At 50.4% G+C, this 20,334-nt stretch overlaps 1 protein-coding gene across 3 annotated transcripts in view; it reads left to right on the forward strand.

The window, feature by feature from the left end:
- Positions 1 to 20,334, forward strand: part of TNRC6C (trinucleotide repeat containing adaptor 6C) — a 96,833-nt gene that overhangs the window by 19,132 nt on the left and 57,367 nt on the right. For all 3 annotated transcript variants that reach the window (XM_042967328.1, XM_042967327.1, XM_042967329.1), the window contains exon 3: positions 531 to 857. The gene's annotated coding sequence lies outside the window, so the exon portion shown is untranslated. The remainder of the gene's footprint in view (positions 1 to 530; positions 858 to 20,334) is intronic.

Genomic DNA, 20,334 nt, shown 5'->3' on the forward strand with positions numbered 1-20,334 from the left:
GATAACGCAGGATGCGTGGGGGTGGGGGTGGGGGTGGGGGGTGGTCATCAGAATTAAAACAAAAGTCCCTTAATTTTGGAAAAACGCCAAGAGCAGTGGTTCTCAAAGAGTGGTCCCGGGACCACCAGCATCAGATCAGACTCGCGCGGAAACGTGTCAGAAATGCAAAGTCTCCCCTCCTCGCTCCACCCTGCTGAGTTCCCTGGAGGGGGTGTGGGGGGCAGGGCTGGGGCCTTCATGGGCCCTGAGTTGAGTGTGACGAAGCCGAGGTGTGAACCGCTGCTCCGGCCTAACCGGTTCGCCCGTGTCACAGACGAGGCACCCGGGGCCGAAGCCTGCTGCTCTGAACTTCGGTTCGTCTGTAAGAAAACGGGCCTCGCGCCTGGCCGCCCGGACTTCAGTCCAGTTCTGTTTCCCGGGCGCGACGTCGACCCTCTGCTTCTCGGTTTTTGCTTTGTCTTCCTTGGTTTGGGTCGGGGCTTCAGGAGGGCTACTAAAGTTCTGGGTTCTTTCCGTTTTGTCCCCTGCAGTGCCAGAACCTCCCAAGACCTGTTCGAGCCAGCCCCAGCCTGCCGGTACCGCCGCCAGCGTTTGCACCAGCGCCCTGCCGAGCGGCGGCAATGGCAAACGCGCGTCCGCCAGCAGCCAGCAGCCGGCTGCGCCCCGTTACCTGCCTCGCGAGGTGCCTCCACGCTTCCGCCAGCAAGAACAGAAGCAGCTGTTAAAGAGAGGCCAGCCGTTGCCTGCCGGGGCTCTGGCCAGCGTGAGCCCGACCCAGGGCGCTGGGCCCGCAGGCGTAAGCCCTCCTCCCCTCCCTGGAGCCGGAGCGCAGCAGCACCCCAGTAAGCTCCAAGCAGGTAAAATACTCAGAGGGAGGCATTCCTTTCATCTGACCACGGTGCGCCATTTCAGCCTTGCTGCCCGCTCGTCAGAGAGACGTAGTTTGGTCCCCGTTCACTGTGTACGTGTAACGGCGTGAGCCAGCCAGCTAGCCAGGTGCGTTTGTATCGGACCTTAAAGTTGGGTTCTGTTTTCGCCTTCTTCTCCATATGGTTCCTCATATGTCTTGAGATGGCATTAGCTCTGTCAGCCGAGTTCGTTTCTCCCCAGAAGCCAAAGGTCTGCACGTGAGTCCTCGTAAGTCTGTGACGGCAGGTGCGGAGAAGGCCGCGGGGAGGGTCCTTCAGTAACCCTTCCTGCCCGGCCACCAGGCTGCCCGGGGTGGGCCCGCTCTGTCGGGGGTGAGGCTCTCGAACTTGTTCAGACACTTTGAGCCAAAGCTATCAGACCTCGGGCTCGGCCCCCGCGGCGTCCGGGGTCCCGCTTCTTGCCGGCGTCCTTGCCTACAGTTGGACACCGGCTTTCTCTTGGCTCCGAGAGCAAGCGCCACTCGTCCGTTGGCTCTCCAGCCTTCAGACTGCTGACAGCCCTCATCGCCTCTCTCTCCTCGTCCCGCCTTCTTGACCTTACTGATGGACTCAGACTGAAAACACTTCTTTACTGACGTTTTAGAAATTTTTGGAAGAGAGCAAAGTACATGTGCTCAACGGCCACATTTCTCGTTATTTTCTTGAATCTTTCCACTTCCAATGATTTAACGGTTGGCACTCGTTCTAGCATGGAAACCATATTTGCTGATGGTAGTGAAATTCACGTCTGTAATTAGAGAAGCAAGGAGGCTTCTTGTGCTAGATTGGAATTTAAAAGAAACATGTCACAAGTTATATTAATGTTTGCTTTCGTGTGCTGCCTTTTAACATGGAGAATAATTCCAACATGGCTTAAAAGTATCTCTAGGAGTATTTCACAAAACTCTGACTTTGTGATACATTTGAAACAAATCTTTTTAGACCACTTTGCCACGTCCCTTCAAATAGTCCCGGCTCTTACCTGCCAAATTCCCAGGAGAGGGGATGTAGGTCAGTGATTGTCAGCAAAAAGCAAGGAAGAAAAGAAATGATCAAATATAGTCATTGGCCAGGAAGATAGTCCCGTCTGCTTCGCCACAAGCAATTATATAATCGAGCACCGTTCCTTTCTACGCTGAAGGGTGGTCCTCTGGACAGTCTTAACACACACAGGGAGCGCGTGGCTGTCCCTACACAGCTTGGTGTCTCAGCTGAAGATGCTTAGTTTGAGAACCTGAACAAGAAGCGTAACACCTGCTTTCTTCAGGGCTTGTCCTGTTGTCACAGGATTCGTTGGAAGTATCGCGTCCGGTGCTCTTCAAATGCCGTTGGTGCGAAAGCTGCCACTGGTATCTCCTTAGCTTATTTGCCTCTGCAAATACCCTTCTCCAGAAAGCTATTTCTAGTTTATTATGCTTTAGGAAAAAAAGAGAAGACTAAATAAATCCGCATTTCTGTAAAACCGCTCAGAAAATGGAATCAGTCTGTACTCTGTCAGTAAGATAAGAAATGACAGCTTTATGGCTCCTGAGCAGAGGTCTTCCTTTTACACCAAGTGCATCTCTTTCCCGCCAGTTGCTGGTCTTGTAGCCAGATGAACCTTTCTGACCGGTTCGGGTCCCCTCAAAACCTGTCCTGCTTCCCCAGCTCCTGCTGCACAGGGTCTGGCTTTCCCGGGCTGCCACAGCCCTTCCCGTCTTGTCCAGTCCGTGCTGCCCCTCCTAGTCCGAGTGGCCGCTTCCCACCCTAACCAGCCCTGTGTCCGCCAGATCGCCTCTTGTCTCTTCCCTCCTTCCTTCCTGCCTGCCCAGGCCGCTGCCGCCCCGCCCCCACGAAGCCCCTTCCCTCCTCCCACTCTCTCTGTTCCTCGTCTGCACGCACAGCCTCCCCTTCTGGCACACGGTGCAGCGCACATTGTTTGCTGGCTAATTGTAAGAGTCTCACCTCTCTATCAAGTTGAAAGTACCCTCTAAAGAAACCTTCTTGAACATCTGGGTGGCTCAGTCGGTAAAGTGTCCGACTTCAGCTCAAGTCATGATCCCACGGTTCATGAGTTTGAGCCCCACATTGGGCTCTGCACTGACAGCACAGAGCCCGCTTGGGATTCTCTCTCTCTCTCTCTCTCTCTCTCTCTCTCTCTCTCAAAATATATAAACTTAAAAAAAAATTTCTTTTTAAAAGAAAGCTGCTCACTTTCCTTTGGATGGAAAGAGCTCTGCACCAGGGGGAAGGCCTGGCAGCTGGCATGGGTCACACCCCCAGCTAGGACTTCATTCCCCCCTAAAATCAGAAGTCTGAGACTCTCGGGACCTCTAGTTGCTAAGGTCCCTTCCCTTTAATCTCTGACTCAAACACTGTCTCCAGAGCGCTTGCTTGATTTTGTCAGCAGAGGCACCGCTGGCACTGTGCCCCGTGTTGCTCAGGCACCAGCACAGGGATTGGCCAGGAAGCAGCAGCAGCACGGTCAGGACACAGGCTTGCAGGCCCCGGGCCTGATAACGTTTCCAGACCTGTGACCTCCTGTGTGACTTCGACCAAGCCGCTTTCACTGCCTATTCGAGCCGTCACCTGTGACATGGGGGGACCCCTACTTCACAGGACTCTGAGGGTGACATATTTGCTTCACGGGTGGCACAGGGCCTTGTATACAGTAAGTGCTCCGTAAGTGCAGCAAATATGTGCCCATCTTTGAAACGCTATGATGGGGCAGCAGTCGTTTTTTAAACTCGCAAAATCTTTAAATGAGTAAATTCTGCAACAGCGCAAGAAAGCTCTCTCGTCCCTCTGTGGCCTGCGTACATTTGGAAATTTTAGCCGACCTTCCTAGAGATGAAGCGTTCTATAAACTTTTCTTTTTCATGGTGCGTATTATGCACTGAATTCATATCCAGGTGAAATCGAGAAGAGTGGCCACGTTTTCTTGGTGCATTTGAAACTTTCCTAGATACTGCTTCAAGTAAAAGTTCGTGTACCTTCTATTTTAAGTAACACGTAGATCGTCGTCGTGTTTCGTTCTGGGTAAGCAGGTTTCCACTCCGCAGCCACACCTGCGTGAAAATGAAAAATGCGGTTTCACTCATTATTCCATTCCTCCAACTGTAAGGTTAAGTTAAAACATAAAGAAGTTTCGGTCAGGGAACTGAGATTGAATTACCCAAGCAGGGAGTGGGTACGTGACTTATCCTTCAGATTTTAAGAGCTGACCATTTCTCACGAAAAGAAAAGCGGAAAGGGGTTATTTCAGCCCAGCACGTTAATTTTCAGCCCAGCACAAAAATTAACACACACATACCAGGTGTATCAGTAGGTGGACTCTTCTTCCCCCAAAAGGTTTCGTGTGGGGGCACCCGGGTGACTCAGCCGGTTAAGCGTCCAACTCTTGATCTCGGCTCAGGGTATGATCTCATGGTCGTGGGATCGAGCCCCGTGTTGGGCTCTGTGTTGATAGTGCAGAGCACGCTTAGGATTCTCTCTCCCTCTCTCTTACCTGTCCCCTGCTTGCATGCGTGCGTGTGCACACACGATCCCTCTCTCTCTCCCCCTCTCAAAATAGATGAAAAAGAAAAAAAAAGGTTTAGTGTGATTGGCAAAGATTAGAGAAGGTTCTATATCCCTGGAAGGAATTGGTGGACTTTGAATCACCTTCATCATAGCTCTTAGGTTTAAACAGTCACACGGTGCAAACCTGCCAGAATTCATGAGCATCCTGGTTGCCTCCCATCTGAGTGCTGCCTCCTCCATGGGGAGGGGACTGTTGCAGTCCTCGCTGGAGTAAGGGACAGTGATCGCATCCATCCGGTACACAGAAAGGGTTTACAGATACCAGTGAGTGGTGGAGGTGGAGACATGGGAGCGTTTTTGAAGAATTGAAAGCCGAAGTCACACTTGTTTTAGCCCAGCAAGCGTAGATACATTTTCTCTACTGGTGTAGAAGGCGCTGGTAGCATATGGAGAGAGACCCAGCCTGACAGTGATTTTTTTTTTAAAAATTTTTTTTTTCAACGTTTTTTATTTATTTTTGGGACAGAGAGAGACAGAGCATGAACGGGGGAGGGGCAGAGAGAGAGGGAGACACAGAATCGGAAACAGGCTCCAGGCTCCGAGCCATCAGCCCAGAGCCTGACGCGGGGCTCGAACTCACGGACCGCGAGATCGTGACCTGGCTGAAGTCGGACGCTTAACCGACTGCGCCACCCAGGCGCCCCTTTTCTTTTTTTTTTTTTTTTTTTTAAAATTTTTTTTTTTTTTTTTTTTTTTTTTTTTTTTTCTGACAGTGATTTTTTAATTCATTCGTGTCCTTTATGTTGCACATGCTTCTGAAGAGGATATGTCAGTAGATCAGTCTAGCTCTTAAGTTTCATTATGATTCACCTTGTAATTTACATTAATCTGTCACACTTGTTCACATGGAAAAATCGCAATGCCAGTTTCTGCCGTATTTTGACAAACCGATACGCTAGCTTCATGCTTTTTCACTGTCTCTTTCCTTTTGTTCCTCCATCCGAATGTTTAGGCAGCAGTCCCACACGGCCGTTTGTATGCCTCTGACAAGGGAGAAGAGGCTAACTTTCCAGAGTTTCTTCTGGCGTTAAGTCATCGAGCAAAACACGCATTGAATGCCTACTAAGTATAGGGAGGCCCAGGTGGGGTGGGGTGCCCAGTCGGAGATAACGGTGGGGTGTCACGTGCGCAGTAACCCAGACTGAGGATGGGCGCCCGCCAAGGAAGGCTTTCTGATGGAGGCGACACAAGCTGAGTTTTGGATTCGTCGGGAAGGCGATAGAGCAGCCTGCGTGCGGGGAGGGCCTCGTTGGGTAATGAAGGTGGTTCCGCGTGGCGGGGGGCAGCGTGCCGGGGTCAGCAAGAGGAGACAGGGCTGGAGAGGTGACTGCCAGTGAGTATAGCAATAAACTAGCAAACTTACTGTGATGACCCAGTCCCATCAAATCCACATTCAGAGCTATCCCAGCACATTACTTTTCGAACTTGATAGACTAATTCGGAAGTTCATCTAGGAGAGTAAACGTACATAAATAGAAAAGCCAAGAAATTCTTTTTTTTTTTTTTTTTTAATGTTTTCATTTCTTTTCGAGAGAGAGAGAGAAGAGAGGGGCAGACAGAGAGAGAGAGACAGAGGATCTGAAGCGGGCTCTGTGCTGACAGCAGAGAGCCCGATGCAGGGCTCGAACTCACAAACCATGAGTTCATGACCTGAGCCCAAGTCGGACGCTTAACCGACTGAGCCATCCAGGTGCCCCCAAGAACATTTTTTAAAAGAATAATGAGCCACCCACTAGAGCTAATGATGCCCTAGTAATTGATTACAACTGTATGTGACTGGGGCAAGACAAAACAAACGAACAGAGGCGATGCAGTGGAGAGACTGCGGACAGACACGTGCATGCGTGGAGACCGAGGTGAGCATGACGTGGCCTTACAGACTCCTGGGAAACGGTGGCCCCGGTCAACGGAGCGCTGGAAAGCCACACGCAAAACGCACGGGAGAACTATCAGAGGCGACACAGGAGAATGTTTCCACGTCATGGCCTGAAGATTTCTCTCAAGCAAGAAGCCGTGCCAAGAAAGGCCGACAAAGTTATGTATAAAAAAGTTACAAATTTTTGTACGAACCCATAAATAAAACCTGAGAGGAAATACCAAGCATTCCCATAAATCAGCGAGGAAAAAAAACCAGTTCGGTAGGAGAGTGGGCCGAGATTGTTGGCCGGCAGATCATAAAGCTACTACAAGTGAGTCCTAAGCATTGAGAGATAATGTTACGTGTGGCCACGGGAAACATAAATGAAGATGAAAACAACAGGGCTACGTCGTTCTTCACGTAGCAAGTTGCCAGAACTTGAAAATCTATTGTAGTCACTGTGGCACCGGTGACTGAGGGAGCGCTCACTGTTTGCCGGATCCAAGTGCTTTACACGTATTAACTTGTTTATTAGTCTTCGCAGCGAGACTCCGGAACCACCACACCCGGCAGGTGGAAGTGTGGGGAGGGGCAGTGGGCAACTGGCTGCAGGTAGGGATGTGAACTGGTGCGGCCTCTGGGGAGGGCAGTTTGGGAGAACTGATAAACACGCCAGGTGGTCCTGTCCCCTGACCCAGCGGCTCTAACTAGGAATACATCTGTTCGCCGGCCCCGTCTGTGTTGGCTCGGCGCTCATCGCCTGCCCAGTGGACCGATCTGGTGGTCGGTGAGCGGCAGTCAAGAGGCAGTACGGACAAAGACCCCTTGGAACAGTTACACGTCTAGGGGACATTATGAACCTTCCAGAGACAGACGCCGTGCTTTGCCATGTGGAGATAAAGAATGACCTGTGTTCGAGAACCAGCCGAACTTTTGCTGAGTCTCCCTCCAGTCCTCCGAACTTTTGCTGAGTCTCCCTCCAGTCCTCCGTCGTGGGCGGTTTCCACAGAGAGATACAAGTTGCCGGGCTGGAGAGGGGCTCCTGCAAAACGAGACGAGACGGAGAAGCCAGGGTTCCCCAGCCTTGGTTCCGGGTTCCCTATTTAAACAGCATTTGTCCTGAAATAAAACATTGGCCTTCTAAAAAAATAATTGGGGTTGGGGGGGGAGATTTTTTAATTCATGTATTAATTTGGAGGGGAGCTCATTTAGCCAACTGGCAAAAGTTGTAACTGGTAAGATGAGTGGTAGTAGATAAATGTAGTGATTCACACCATCCAGGTTCCAGAAAAATGTCATTTTGTCATGTGATTTTCTAGGCAGACTATGTTTTTGCAAGTCTGCCACAGAACTGTAGCTTGAGACACTTGAGAGCTTGAAAAAAAAGTCTTTTTCATTGTGCTAAAGGCAGAACAATGTATTGTTTTGGTGGCTGCTTTGTACATTTATAAACAGAGGCTTTGATTAATATGCAGTAGGGTAGTGTTTGCTACTTAGATCTTTTTTAGATAGAGGCAGGAAAGTAATTAAGAAGTTGGACACTTGCCAGTTTACATATGGGACTCGTTTAGAATATTATCGCCAGTGTTGGTATGCCAAATGTTTCAGGGTTGTTTAGAGAGAGCGGGAAGGAGGAAGGAACGGAAAACAAAGGCACTGTGAAAGAACAGCATTTATTGCACGCAGCCAGTAGGCGCTGGGCCTTATTCTTCTGGCTGCCTTTCCAAACAACAGAAGAGGGGCCCCCGGTGCGCCCCGTAGCCCCGTAGCCTAGCCGGTCCTCAAGTGCAAACGTTGGGTGACAATCGAAAGAATTTAAAGAGGAAGGAAGATCGGTTTAGATAATCAGAGCTTTCGAATCCCTCGGTGGGTGCCTCCCCGCTCGTGGCAGGGGATGAATCGGGTACCTCCCGGCGCGGAAAGGGCATCGCCGGCCCCCGGCCCCGCGGGCGCCCGCAGGTCGCCCGGCCGCGGGCCTGCGCGGGAGGGTCCCGGCGGCGCGCGGCCGACATGGTGGAGCCGCGCGCCCCCGCCGGCTCGCGCGGCCGCGTCTCCGGGCCCGGGCGGGCCGCGCCTGCAGGTACCCCACCCCCGGCGGCGCTCGGCGCGAGCGAGCGGGCAGGCGAGCGGGGCGGCTCTGCGCCCGGGGCCCCGAGTGGATAAAATGGCGTCGTGGCCACCCGCTGCGCCACCTCGGCCGCGGCCGTGCGGCGGGGGCGGGGGCGGGGGCGGAGGGCTCCCGCGGCTCTCTCCCCGGCGCTGCCGGCCCCCTCCCCCGAGCTGCTGAGCGCGCCCAGCGGCCTGCCCTGGGTCCTGCCGCGCTGATGGGTCCCTAACCTGCCCCCAAGCCATTTCTTTGCAGAAAGCACAGGCCCAAAAGCTGAGTGTTGTGGACACTTGGACTGTTGTTCTCAGTAAACCTTTCACTCTGTTCTGCATTTCATAATTCCTTGTATTTGTGGAAGTTGACAGATGAAATGTTTAGAGTTGTGCCCCGAGATGGAATTGGCGATTCAGAGCGCTTTCTCCACGACATCCTGGCGCACGGGAGAGGCGGTGGGAGGGGAGAGGCGGTGGGAGGGGAGAGGCGGTGGGAGGGGAGAGGCGGTGGGAGGGGAGAGGCGGTGGGAGGGGAGAGGCGGTGGGAGGGGAGAGGCGGTGGGAGGGGAGAGGCGGCTCTGGTGGTCAAAAGCCCAGCGCAGTTGTTCCGCTCATCCCGCTCCTGGAAGGACGAGCGGCAGGCGCCGTGTGTTATCAGTCAGCATTAGGAAACATTTTCAGCTATGGAGAGCGTTCGGAATTCCTTTCTATAATGTATGGTTTGCTGTTGGATCGTTTCAGTCCCGGGGACTTTGGGGGTGAAGAGCGAGCAGCGGGCTGTCAGTGGCTCAGTGCTAGTGCTGATGACGCGTTCCGCACGTTGCCGGGTGAACGGTGCGGGCGCTTCCCTATCTGATGAATTTGATCCCTCGTTAGGATGTTGCTTACTCCAGCTGCTGGAAGTTCTGAGTTAAATACTGGAAGATCTAGCGTGCGTATGGTAACATTTTGGAATTTAAAGAAAAAGGAGGCTTTTCTCTTTAAATCATGCTCTTGTGTCACCGTTTTAATTTAATCACTTAAGGCAGTTATGTTCCTTAGATTTTTATAGGGACGCCTATTTTTAGAATGTTAGCAGCAGAAGAAAAGAGATTTTAACGTGATAGACCAACTTCATTCGGTTTTTCTTTTTACAGCTCTTTTAGGGGGAACGAGTTTGATAGAATGGTGGGGTGAGAGGGGCACTAGATGCAGGGTTCAGTCCAGCCCTTACTGCTTGTTAGCCGAAACAGCTTTTCCAAGTGTGAGCTCTCTGAAACAGAGGTTTCCCCGTCTCTGAGATGGACAGCATTTGTTAAGGTTCAGTTAATTCAGTGTGTGTGCAGATGCTTGCAATTTCAAAGTGCTACGTGCTGTCTTATGGCTGTGACGACTCTGTACTCTCTCTCGGACTTAGGATCGCAGGCACGTTAGCCTTCCAGAGCCCCTGGGCGACGCAGGGCAGTCTAGAATACCTGTAAGAGAATACAGTCTCGCTTCGCTTCACGGCTCTCATTCATTTCAGAATCCCGCTCCTAGGAAGTCAGTCACTTCACGAATTCCTCTAAGCATAATTCTCTCCGTGAACTTTGGTTTATGAGAAGCATGTTATTCAAATATTGTCGAAGTCAGAAAGTTTTCTTAGGAAGAATGGTGTGCCTTCAACATGAAGAGAATGACGGCCTTTTTACATTTTCATTTTTGGAATAAGTTATCAGAATATGTCGTGGGGGCACCTGGGTGGCCCAGTCGGTTGAGCGGTGGACTCTTGATTTCGGCTCAGGTCCCGATCCCAGGGTTGTGGGATGGGGCCGCATGTAGGGCTCCGTGCTGAGCATGGAACCAGCTTAAGATTCTCTCTCTCCCTCCTCCTGTAACCCCACCCCCCGCTTGTGCACACACTTTCTCTCTCTCTAAAAAACTGAAAGAGGAAAAGGGTGCGTGGCAGCAGTGCTGGAGGTGGCAGGCCAGTGATAAAGACGGTGGCCGTGGTGACGGCAGGAGGACAGGGAGGGGACACACAGTTAGGGATCCCGGGGACAGAGCTGCTCAAACTGTGCTCCTCAGAGGCCCACAGATTTCAGAGGCATCCGCGTGGGGGAGGGACAGCGGCGAGTGAGTCTGGCCTGATTTTCCAAAGTGGCTCGGGGCGTCACACCTCGTGTGTTGGCGACGTCAGCTCTCCTGCTCGTGTCTGCGCGCTTGCGCTGTGTTTAGCGCTGCGCTAAGAAGGCTGCGGTGAGTGGTGTTTTCAAAACAGGTCTTTAGTTGAAAACCGTAAGCGTGGCATTAAAGTCATAACTTTTTGCTTTTTAGTTTTTGAGACCTTTCGGGCTTCTGAACACGTTTTTATGTTCAAACTATGGGTGTTTCTTAACATTGAAGCGATAGGACATGATTCTCATCGTGAAACTTCTTGAGCAGGGGGAAAAGATGAGGAAACAAGATACAAGTGGAATAAGGAAAATAAGGGGAAAGTAGCCCAAGGAATGGAGCCTGTGTGTCCTGTGCCTGCCTCTGTCACGGCACAAGGTCCTCTTCTTGAAGACACTGGGTCCGTTCACCTGAGGAGTCCCTGTAAGCCCATCAGGTGGGCCTGGGAAGCAGGGGTGCTCAGCTAGACGTGTCTGTCTAAGGGAGCCGTGGTTGAGGACACTGTGATGGGGGTTGCATGCGGACAGGTGTGATATGGGGCCCTGCCCTATACAGAGAGACGTGCTCGGGTCACGATCTCGCGGTCCGTGGGTTCGAGCCCCACGTCGGGCTCTGTGCTGACCACTGGCAGCCTGGAGCCTGCTTCGGATTCTGCGTCTCCCTCCCTCTCTGCTCCTCCCCTGCTCACACCGTGTCTTTCTGTCTCTCTCAGAAACAAATAAACGTTAAAAAAAATCTTTTAGGGGCACCTGGGTGGCTCAGTCTGTTAACCTTCAGACGTCGGCTCAGGTCATGATCTCGTGGTTCGTGAGTTCAAGCCCCGTGTTGGGCCTGTGCTGACAGCTCAGAGCCTGGAGCCTGCTTCAGATTCTGTGTCTCCCTGTCTCTGCCCCTCCTCTGCTCATGCTCTCTCTCTCATAAATAAATAAACATCAAAAAAAAAATTTTTTTAATCTCTTAAAAAATAAACACTCCTGGGGCACTGGGAATGTACCAGAACTGGGAGCATCAAGGAATAGGGCCAAAAAATCAGAAGCGTAGCCCTACAGCATAGAGGGATTGTTACTACTCATCCTTAACTTCTTGGTTTTTATGTGTTTAATGTAAATCGTGCCCACAAAAGTACTCTTCTTAGATAAATACTTATATTAGTTTGGAGATCTGAAAGTTTAATTACAATGAAAAACATCATAATAATTGTCCCTTTCATTTTGTTCCTTATCCACCGTTTTCATTACAACTAAAGACATTTAAATAGAAACTGTTTGTAGCAGCCTACGTAGTAAGTGATAACACCGTTGATAACGAGCAGCACGTTAACTTGTCAGCCTCCTTTTCGGCCCCTCCAAAGAGCTGCGTGTGTAAAGACCGCCGGTCTTTGCAGTGTTGGGGACAAAGGCCCTCGCTGCGAGTGGATGCAGGCTTTTCGGGCAGCGCTGGGGACCGAGCAGGCCCTCTCCTTTGTCCTCTCCGTGCGGGAGTGCAGGGCGTGCGCCGTTCGTTCTCTGGAACACTCTTCAAAGTCGCTTCTGAGACATTTCTTCATCTGCTTTCACCTCTCCCTTCCTCGTGCTCTTCTCCCCCGGCCTTCTCACTCTTTTCTGCCCCTTCCCGCTGTTCATGCCTAGTTCTGGAACGTTCAGCTCACCTCTGAGTCGCGAGCACTTGTCTCCTGGCGTGTGCCACCTGCGGACGTGTTCACGCTGTTGAGGAAGAGGACACTGCTCAGGGACGGCGCCTGTTAGATGCGCCTCCCCCTCGGCTGGGCTGTTGGGGAGGCTGACGGGCACGGAGAGGAGACAGGAGTGGCACTGGTGGCCTTTTAAAGAGCTAGATAAAGCACCGGCAGCGTTGCCCCCGTCCACGCGGAGACAGAGGGGACAAGGACACGCCCTGTGCTGATGAGCTGAACCACGCACATCTGAGCTCCTGGCTGATTTCTCCCCGGACTTTGGGGCGGATCTGCCTGCATGTCTGCCTGCATGTCTCGCGAGCACCCCAGACTCCCTGCTGAGTCTGCACCGTCATCTCCCTTCCTCCTCCCCCTTCTCAGAACTGCTCTTACTCCAGTGCTCCCGAGCTCAGCGCCCAAACCCCAGATCTGGGCTTCACTCTTGAGTCCTCCTGTCCCGCTCCCCACGTGTCCAGTCTTTCTGTAGGTCCTGTTAACTCTGCCAGCTAAATATCACTCCCTGTCCCCATCTCCCACGGCAAGGCCCTCGGGTTAGATTATCGTTACCGTCTTGGCCTCAGCTACGGCCACCAAAGTGGAGGATGGAGAAAAATTAGCATTTGGTTTTATTTTTTAGCATAGAAGGTAAGGAAGAAATCCCAGTGTTCTAGTTCTAATATTTGCTCTACAGCCTGACGCGTGTGTCCTCTACCGACGATCCAGGCCTGGGTCCCAGGTCTCACACGTGTGGTGGGTGTGGGCGGGGTGGGGTCTCACCTGCCGGAAGGGGCCGTCTCAGGGCCGCGGTCATTCCTTCTTGCACTCCGGGTTTTGAGCCAGGTCAGCTCGTGTGGGCTCAGTGAGGTTTCCATAGACCTGACGGCCCCAAACAGGGCCGTCTCAGCAGTGCTGCTGCCTTGGGAAACAGGGCTCAGGGCACCACCTTTGGTGCCGAACAGACTCCCGGCCCTCTCCTGGCAGAGTGGCTGGCATTCTGAGACTCACGAGTCTTTGACGAGAGGCTGCGTGTTCCCAACTTGCCGATGTGCAGCAAATGAGAACTCTTGTTTATTTTTGATATAGTTACTAACCTTTGCTCTGTGGGTTAACGTTGGGCTTTCCGTTGGCCATCCTGCGTGGGTCTCACTTCCCACGTGTGCTCATTTATTTGTTTTGTTGGAGCAGCATTCGGAAGTAAACTGCAGGTATCGTGGCCCTTCAGTGGCTCCTGTGTACAGAGATGTTCTCTTATACAGCCACAGTGTAATGATAAATTTAGGACCTTTAGCTTTGGCATAATCCCATTAGCTAGTATACCTGAATTTAATACATTTAAATTTCACCAGTTGTCCCAATAATGCCCTTTATAGCAGTTGAACTCTGTGTATTTTTTTAAGTTTTATTTTATTTATTTCGTAATCTCTGTGCCCAGTGTGGGGCTCGAACTCACAACCCCAGGATGAAGAATCTCATGATCCACCGACTGAGCCGGCCACGCAGCCCTGTCTGTGTCTGTTGATGCCACTTCCTTGAATGGAAAGTAAAATGAGAGGATTCGCTACTTCAGAATTGTTTCTGATAGTAAAACGATAGCTCGGTGTGATGCTTAGTCCCGGCTTTTTTTTTTTTTTTTTTTTAATGAGAAAGTGAGAGACCATGCAAGCTGGGAGAGGGGCGGAGGGAGGGAGGGAGAAAGAGACAGAGAAAGAGAAAGAAAAAGAGAATCTCAAGCAGGTTCCATGCTCTTCGTGGAGGTTGGACACTCAGGGCACCTGGGTGCCTCGGTCGGTTACGCGTCCAACTCTTGATTCTGGCGCAGGTCATGATCTTGCAGTTCATGAGACCGAGGTCCGTCCGCATCAGGCTCTGCACTGACTGTGTGGAGTCTGCTTGGGATTCTCCCACCGCCACCTCCCCCCGAAAATAAACAAACAAGCTTTTTCCAAGAAAGTTAAAAAAAAAAAAGAGTCGGATGCTCAACCAACTGAGCCACCCAGAGACCCCTTTAGTTTTTTTATGTATTTATTTCTGCATTCGTAATTTTCAGAGAAATACCTAGAACCTGCCCTTGGAAACACAAGAATACCTTCTGTTTACTTTTTAGGTACTTTTTATGTACTTTCGGTCTCCACGTACTGCCACTGAATTAATTTCTGGAGACCTAGTTTATTCTGATGTCGTTGAAGGACCAAGAAGTAAGAAACGGAAGAGCCCCTGAACTAGAAGAAAGGAGGCGGAGGGAGGAGCAGTGTGCCCAGTGATGGCAGGCCAGACGTGAAATGTCAGCGGCTGCAGCTGAAACCGACATGGGGACGGGAGGTGTGCCAGGCCACAAGGTGCCCCAGAGCCCGCAGCTTGTCTGGGACCCAGGGGAACCCGGGGGGAGACCGTACAGGCGGCGGGGCGGTGGGGGAGGGATACACGGCCCAGCAGTGTGCCTTGTTTTAAGTAGAACGGTGTTGCCCCAGACTTCCTCACTCCAGGACCCATCTTTGAAGGAAACCACGTGTCCGTTGTAGATGTCTACATTTGATCTTAGCCAAAAGGCCCAGAGGCGATCGATCGTTGTAGATTCTAATGTCAGTTACAACTTTTTGTTAATGTAAACTTTTTCACTGCTAATTGTAATCGTGTCCGATGCTCTGCCGAACACGGGAGGAAAAAACCGGGCCGTCCTTGCCTCGTCAGAATCTACAGCCTAGAGGGAGAGACAGACTGTCACACGGATGGGTAACGCACACCAAGATGTACGCTCCATGCGAGAAGGAGCTTGTCTGTCTGGTTCAGCACTGTGTCCCCAGCATGATGCCCGCACGTAGGAGGCGCTCCGAGATAGTTCTCATCAAAATCAGGGCTTGGCGAGCGCGGCCCGCACGCCAAATCTAGCCTGCCACCTGCTTTTGTAAATAAAGTTTTGTTGGGACACGGCCATGCTCCTTCATTTACGTATTATCCACGGCGGCTTTTGCAGCACGGTGACAGAGCGGAGTGGCTGTTTCAGAGGCCATGTGGCCCACAGGGCCTAAAATATTTACTCTTTGGCCCTTCACAGAAAATGTTTGCCAGGCCCTGGTCTAAACGAATGAAAAGGAAAGCAGACCGTCAAGTTTCATGTGTCCGAGGGCCCCAGCGGCGAGAGAAGAACGCTTCTCGGCTGAGATGTCTGCGGAGCTGAGATGGGCGAGAAGAGGAGGCCTGGAGTCGGGTCGGGGGCAGCTGCTAGCGAGGCCCTGCCCGTGGGGAGCAGAGCGCGGGTGGAGTCTGGTGGACCTGGCTTGAGCACAGAGGAGGGGAAGGGACGGTGTGAGATGGAGTCCCGAGAGACAGCCAAGCCCGGTGGGTGACCCGCAGACTTGGGTCTTTGTGTTAGAAGCCCTTTGAAGTGTTGCAGCGCGCAGTCGCGATGTGCTGGGTGTGCGTCTGGAAAGAACACGTGGCGTGGGGCTCCCTGCAGAGGAGCAGGGTGGCTTCGGGGGGCGGGGGGGGCTCCTGGGGCGCTGTGACCCTAACCCCGTCGAGAAGTGGGGAGCTCGGCCAGGGGACGTTCACAGGGAGGTTTTGTTTCTCTCTCTCTCTTTTGTTTCAGTTTTAATTTATTTATTAATTTTACGTAATCTCTGTACCCAACATGGGGCTCAAACTCACCACCCTGAGATCATTTTTAAATGGAAGTTTCTAGAGATACTCACATCTAAACTCACAGGCGTGACTTGATCCTGCCTGTCTGCTGTCTCAGATGTCGGGCATGTCCGTAGAAGTGACTTTCCTTCCTGCCAGGACTGCCCTGCTCTGCTTTTCTGGAGCTCTTTGCCTCGGACCCTGGGAAGGAACGAACGTCAGCGGGGCCTTATTGTCACGGCGGTCATCTCTTCCCGAGATGGCCGTACTGACAGAGACAGCCGGCTGCCCCCGCGCCTCTGATACCCCGGCTGCACCTCGGTGCCGTTGTCAGCCTTTTTTAGCCTAATGACTGGGGGTACTTCAAACTTTGAGATTTTTTTTCATTTTTGTTAATGAAAAGAATTATTTTTCTCACATGGTCATCTCCTTGAATCCAGCGTTAGCCTTTGGTCCTTGGCCCTTTGTTGGTCTTGTAAAGGTCTAAAGACAAAGAACTATCTGTGAAAGTACAGAATTTAAGTATTTATCAGCCCTGGCCTCTTCCTACCTTATAGAGAAGTTTATAAATTGCTTTTTCTTACAGAGTGTTAGCAAATGTAAAGATCTGCATTTGTTTATTTTTCTCATAAGTGGTAACGGTGCCCCTATATTTTATCATCTCATAATGTCTCAAATGTTCTGGCTCATTTTTGTATTCATATTTATTATTTACAGTTTCATATTTTGATTATAAATATTTATAGAAAATTCCAAAACAAAATCATCTGAGTAACAGGATGGCATATGTTGGAATTGTTCTACGGTATTTATTGAAAATGCACTGGGTTTTGTGGTGTTTTCTTGCCAGACCGTGTAGCGTTTTGTCTTTGACTCTGTTTATTTTAAACAGAATAAGTAAGTTCGACTATAAAAATATCCATTAGGATGGCTGTTTTTCCAACAGAAGGTAACAAGTGTTGTCAAGGATGTGGAGCAAATGGAACCCTGTGTCTTGCTGTTAGAAATGCTTAAAATGGTGCAGCCACTATGGGACACAATGTGGCATTGCCTCAAGAAATTAAACATGGATTTACCCTGTGACCCCGCTGTCCCACTTCTGCGTGTGTACCCAAAAGAATTGAAAAGAGGGACTGGAACAGATATTTGTCCACTCGTATTTATAGCAGCATTTCTCACCGTAGCCAAAAGGTAGAAACAACCCAGATCGTCCCTGGACGGATGAGTCGGTAAACACGATGTGGCGTATGCACACAGTGGAGTGTGGGTCAGCCTTAAAGAGGAAGGAAATTCTCGGGGCACCTGGGGGGCTCAGTCGGTTAAGCGTCCGACTTCGGCTCACGTCATGATCTCATGGTTCGTGAGTTCAAGCCCTGCATCAGGCTCTGTGCTGACAGCTCGGAGCCTGGAGCCTGCCTCCCTCTCTCTCTCTGCCCCCTCCCCTGCTCACACTCTGTCTCTCTCTGTCTCTCTCTGTCTCTCTCTCTCTCAAAAATAAACGTTAAAGGAAAAAGGAAGGACATTCTGACACCTGCTACAACACAAATGAACCCGGAAAACATTATGCTGACTGAAATCAGCCAGACCAAAAGGACAAAGATTGCACGAATTCCATTTGTAGGAAGTTCGTGGGATAGTCAGAGTCCCAGAGTGTGAAAGTCGAGTGGTGGTGACCAGAGCCTGGGGGCTGGGGGGCGGGGCGGAAGGAGGAGCTGGTGTGGAACAGGTATACGCTCGTTTGCTGATGCTTGTGCGGCGTGAATGTGCTTCAAGCCACTGCACTGTATACTCGAAAAGGGCGGAGATGGGAAATGTCTGTTTCACCACAAAAAATCTTTGCTTAAGATTGAATATGCCACACACGTCGCTTGCAACTTGTGTGCGTGTGTGTGTGTGTTTGTGTGTGTGTGTAGTATTTGTCAGTTCCAGAAATCGTCCGGTTTGGAGTTGAGAACCTTAGGGTTTATGTGGTCTGTCATCGTCTTTGTGGAGTGAAGGGACTTCACATTGTTGGGGTCACTTGCGCCTTTAGCTGGAACTCAGGTTCGCTACTCGACGCGTGTGCTTTGGTTTGTCCAGGAAACCTTTATTGGTCGCCTGCCACGTGGCAGGCATGATGCCTCTAAAACTCAAAAAGATACATCCGTGCCCTCGAGGAACTCACCTCCGGAATCAGACGTAACTCAGTGACCAGACTGGTGTTTTCATCACACTGAATCTCTTGGCGTGCGTAAAGTTGGAACGGTCTTCGAACAGTAGAGGTTTGACCTTTTAATTGCATTCCTACTGTCTGATGACAGTGGCCGCTCGTCTCGGGGACCTTTTGGGATTCCAGCTATGTCGCTTTTGTTATCGCAATTAAGCATTTAAGTTTTTGTTTTGTTTTTATTTAGAAGGAGAGGGGACGTGCGCACACACGCAGGGGAGGGGAAGAGGGAGAGTCTTAAGCAGGCTCCGCCATCAGCATGGATGGAGCAAGACGCACGGCTCGATCCCGCAACCCTGGGACCATGCGCGACCTGAGCTGAAGCCGACGGTCGGACACTGAACCGACTGAGCCACCCAGGCGCCCCTAAGCATTTAATTTTTTTTTTTTAAACATTTTGCAGTAGAAGAAAGTGTACAGAAAATGATACAACTGTCTACAATACACAGTTAACATAATCTTTTGCCACGTTTGCTTCAGATCTCTATTTTAGAAATGTTACGGACGTTGCTCGATCCCATTCTCGTCTCTGCCGAAGGGAATCAGACCTCATGTTTTTGTGTAAAATGACCAAAGTGTAAAATGGTGTCTCGTGGTGTTCAAGTGCGTTTCTTAATGATTGATGAGATTGGTTATTATTTCATGTTTTAGCAGCTATCGCGGGCATCCTCTAAATTGCATCTTCCTTTTCCCATTTTTGTTGGGTTGTTGTCTTTTTCTTATTGAGTTTAGGAGTTCTCTATTCTGATAATCATCGTTTATCTGTTCTCTCTTCTTCCTGTCTGTGGCTCGTTTTTTAGCTTCCTTTGTGTGATACCTTCTGTCATACAAGTGTTTTTAATGTTAACATAGTCAAATTTATCAACTCTTTAAGAAGATGAATGCCCCAGGTCATAGCAACAGCTTTCTGTATTTACTTACTGAGCTTAGAAAAAGTTTTACTGGGGCTCCTGGGTGGCTCAGTCGGATAAGCCTCTGACTCTTGATTTCGGCTCGGGTCACGATCTCATGGTCTGTGAGATGGAGACCTGTATGAGGCTCTATGCTGACAGCGCGAAGCCTGCTTGGGATTCCTTCTCTCCTTCTCTCTCTGCTCCTTCCCCACTCGTGCACGTGTGCGTGCTCTCCCCCTCTCTCCCTCTCTCTCTTTCTGTCTCTCTCTCTCAAAATAAATAAACATCTTTTAAAAAGTTTTACTTTTCGTAATTAGGTCTTCAATCCATCTAGAACTTACTTTAGTATATGAAAGAAGGCAGGGATCTACTTTTATGTTTTCCATATGGCTAGCCACTTGTCCCAACAGCATTTATTAGCTAGGCCTTCCTTTTTCCACTGGCCTGTGATGCTGTCCTTCGTACCATCAAGGATGCAAACACCTTTTTCAAACCTGATGTATAACTGTGTGTGAGTCCATCAGATTGGGAGGTGAGCAGTAATCAGAAAGCATTTTGCCCAAACCCTCTGGACCATTAAGAGAGAACGGACTCTTACACTGTGACCTGTTACGGGATAGAAATGATAATACGATGTATTCAGAAGGTACTCCAGGTCTCGGAAGGGACGCACTGGAAGCCAGGTTGTTTCTGTCCTGGCTTCTAGGTGTGGGTTGCAGTGAGGGCTAGCCCGGTCAGGAGGGGACTGGTCTGCCTCCTGGTATATCCTGTCCCTGAAGGAAGCAGGACTGATGGGGAGCGAACGGTGGGAGATTTGTTGATAATGAGCGATAATCCCCGTTTTTTAACTTGGTCTTATTTTCTGTGTTAAATGACAAGAGGCTCATTCATTTCTTTAAATTAGTTATTACAAAAGCTAGTTTTTGTAGCACACACAAAACCAGTCGGGAAAATTGTCACAGACCAGGGTTGCAGAGGGGCGCCTGGGTGGCTCAGTCGGTTGTATCCGACTCTTGATATCGACTCTGGTCATGATCTCACAGTTTGTGAGATCAAGCCCCGCGTTGGGCTCTGTGCTGACAGCTTGGAGCCTGCCTGGGATTCTCTCTCTGCCTCTCTCTCTCTGCCCCTCCCACACTCACTCACTCACTCTCAAAATAAATAAGTAAACATTTTTTAAAAATAGCTTAAATTCATCACCTCCCAGTTAAATCAGACACCAAAACCTTTTTTTTTTTTTTTTTTTTTTTTTAAGGTTGAAGTTGTCTCTAGGATGTTCTTTGTGGCTGTAGTGATCATTCTTTGCACTCTCTCCTTTTCTTTTAGCTTCATTAAATTTTAAGGGGGAAGCCCAGTTTTACTGCCTAGGAGTAAGTTTTTTCTTA

Source organism: Panthera tigris, chromosome E1 (genome assembly GCF_018350195.1).
Source record: "Panthera tigris isolate Pti1 chromosome E1, P.tigris_Pti1_mat1.1, whole genome shotgun sequence".
Lineage (NCBI taxonomy): Eukaryota > Metazoa > Chordata > Mammalia > Carnivora > Felidae > Panthera > Panthera tigris.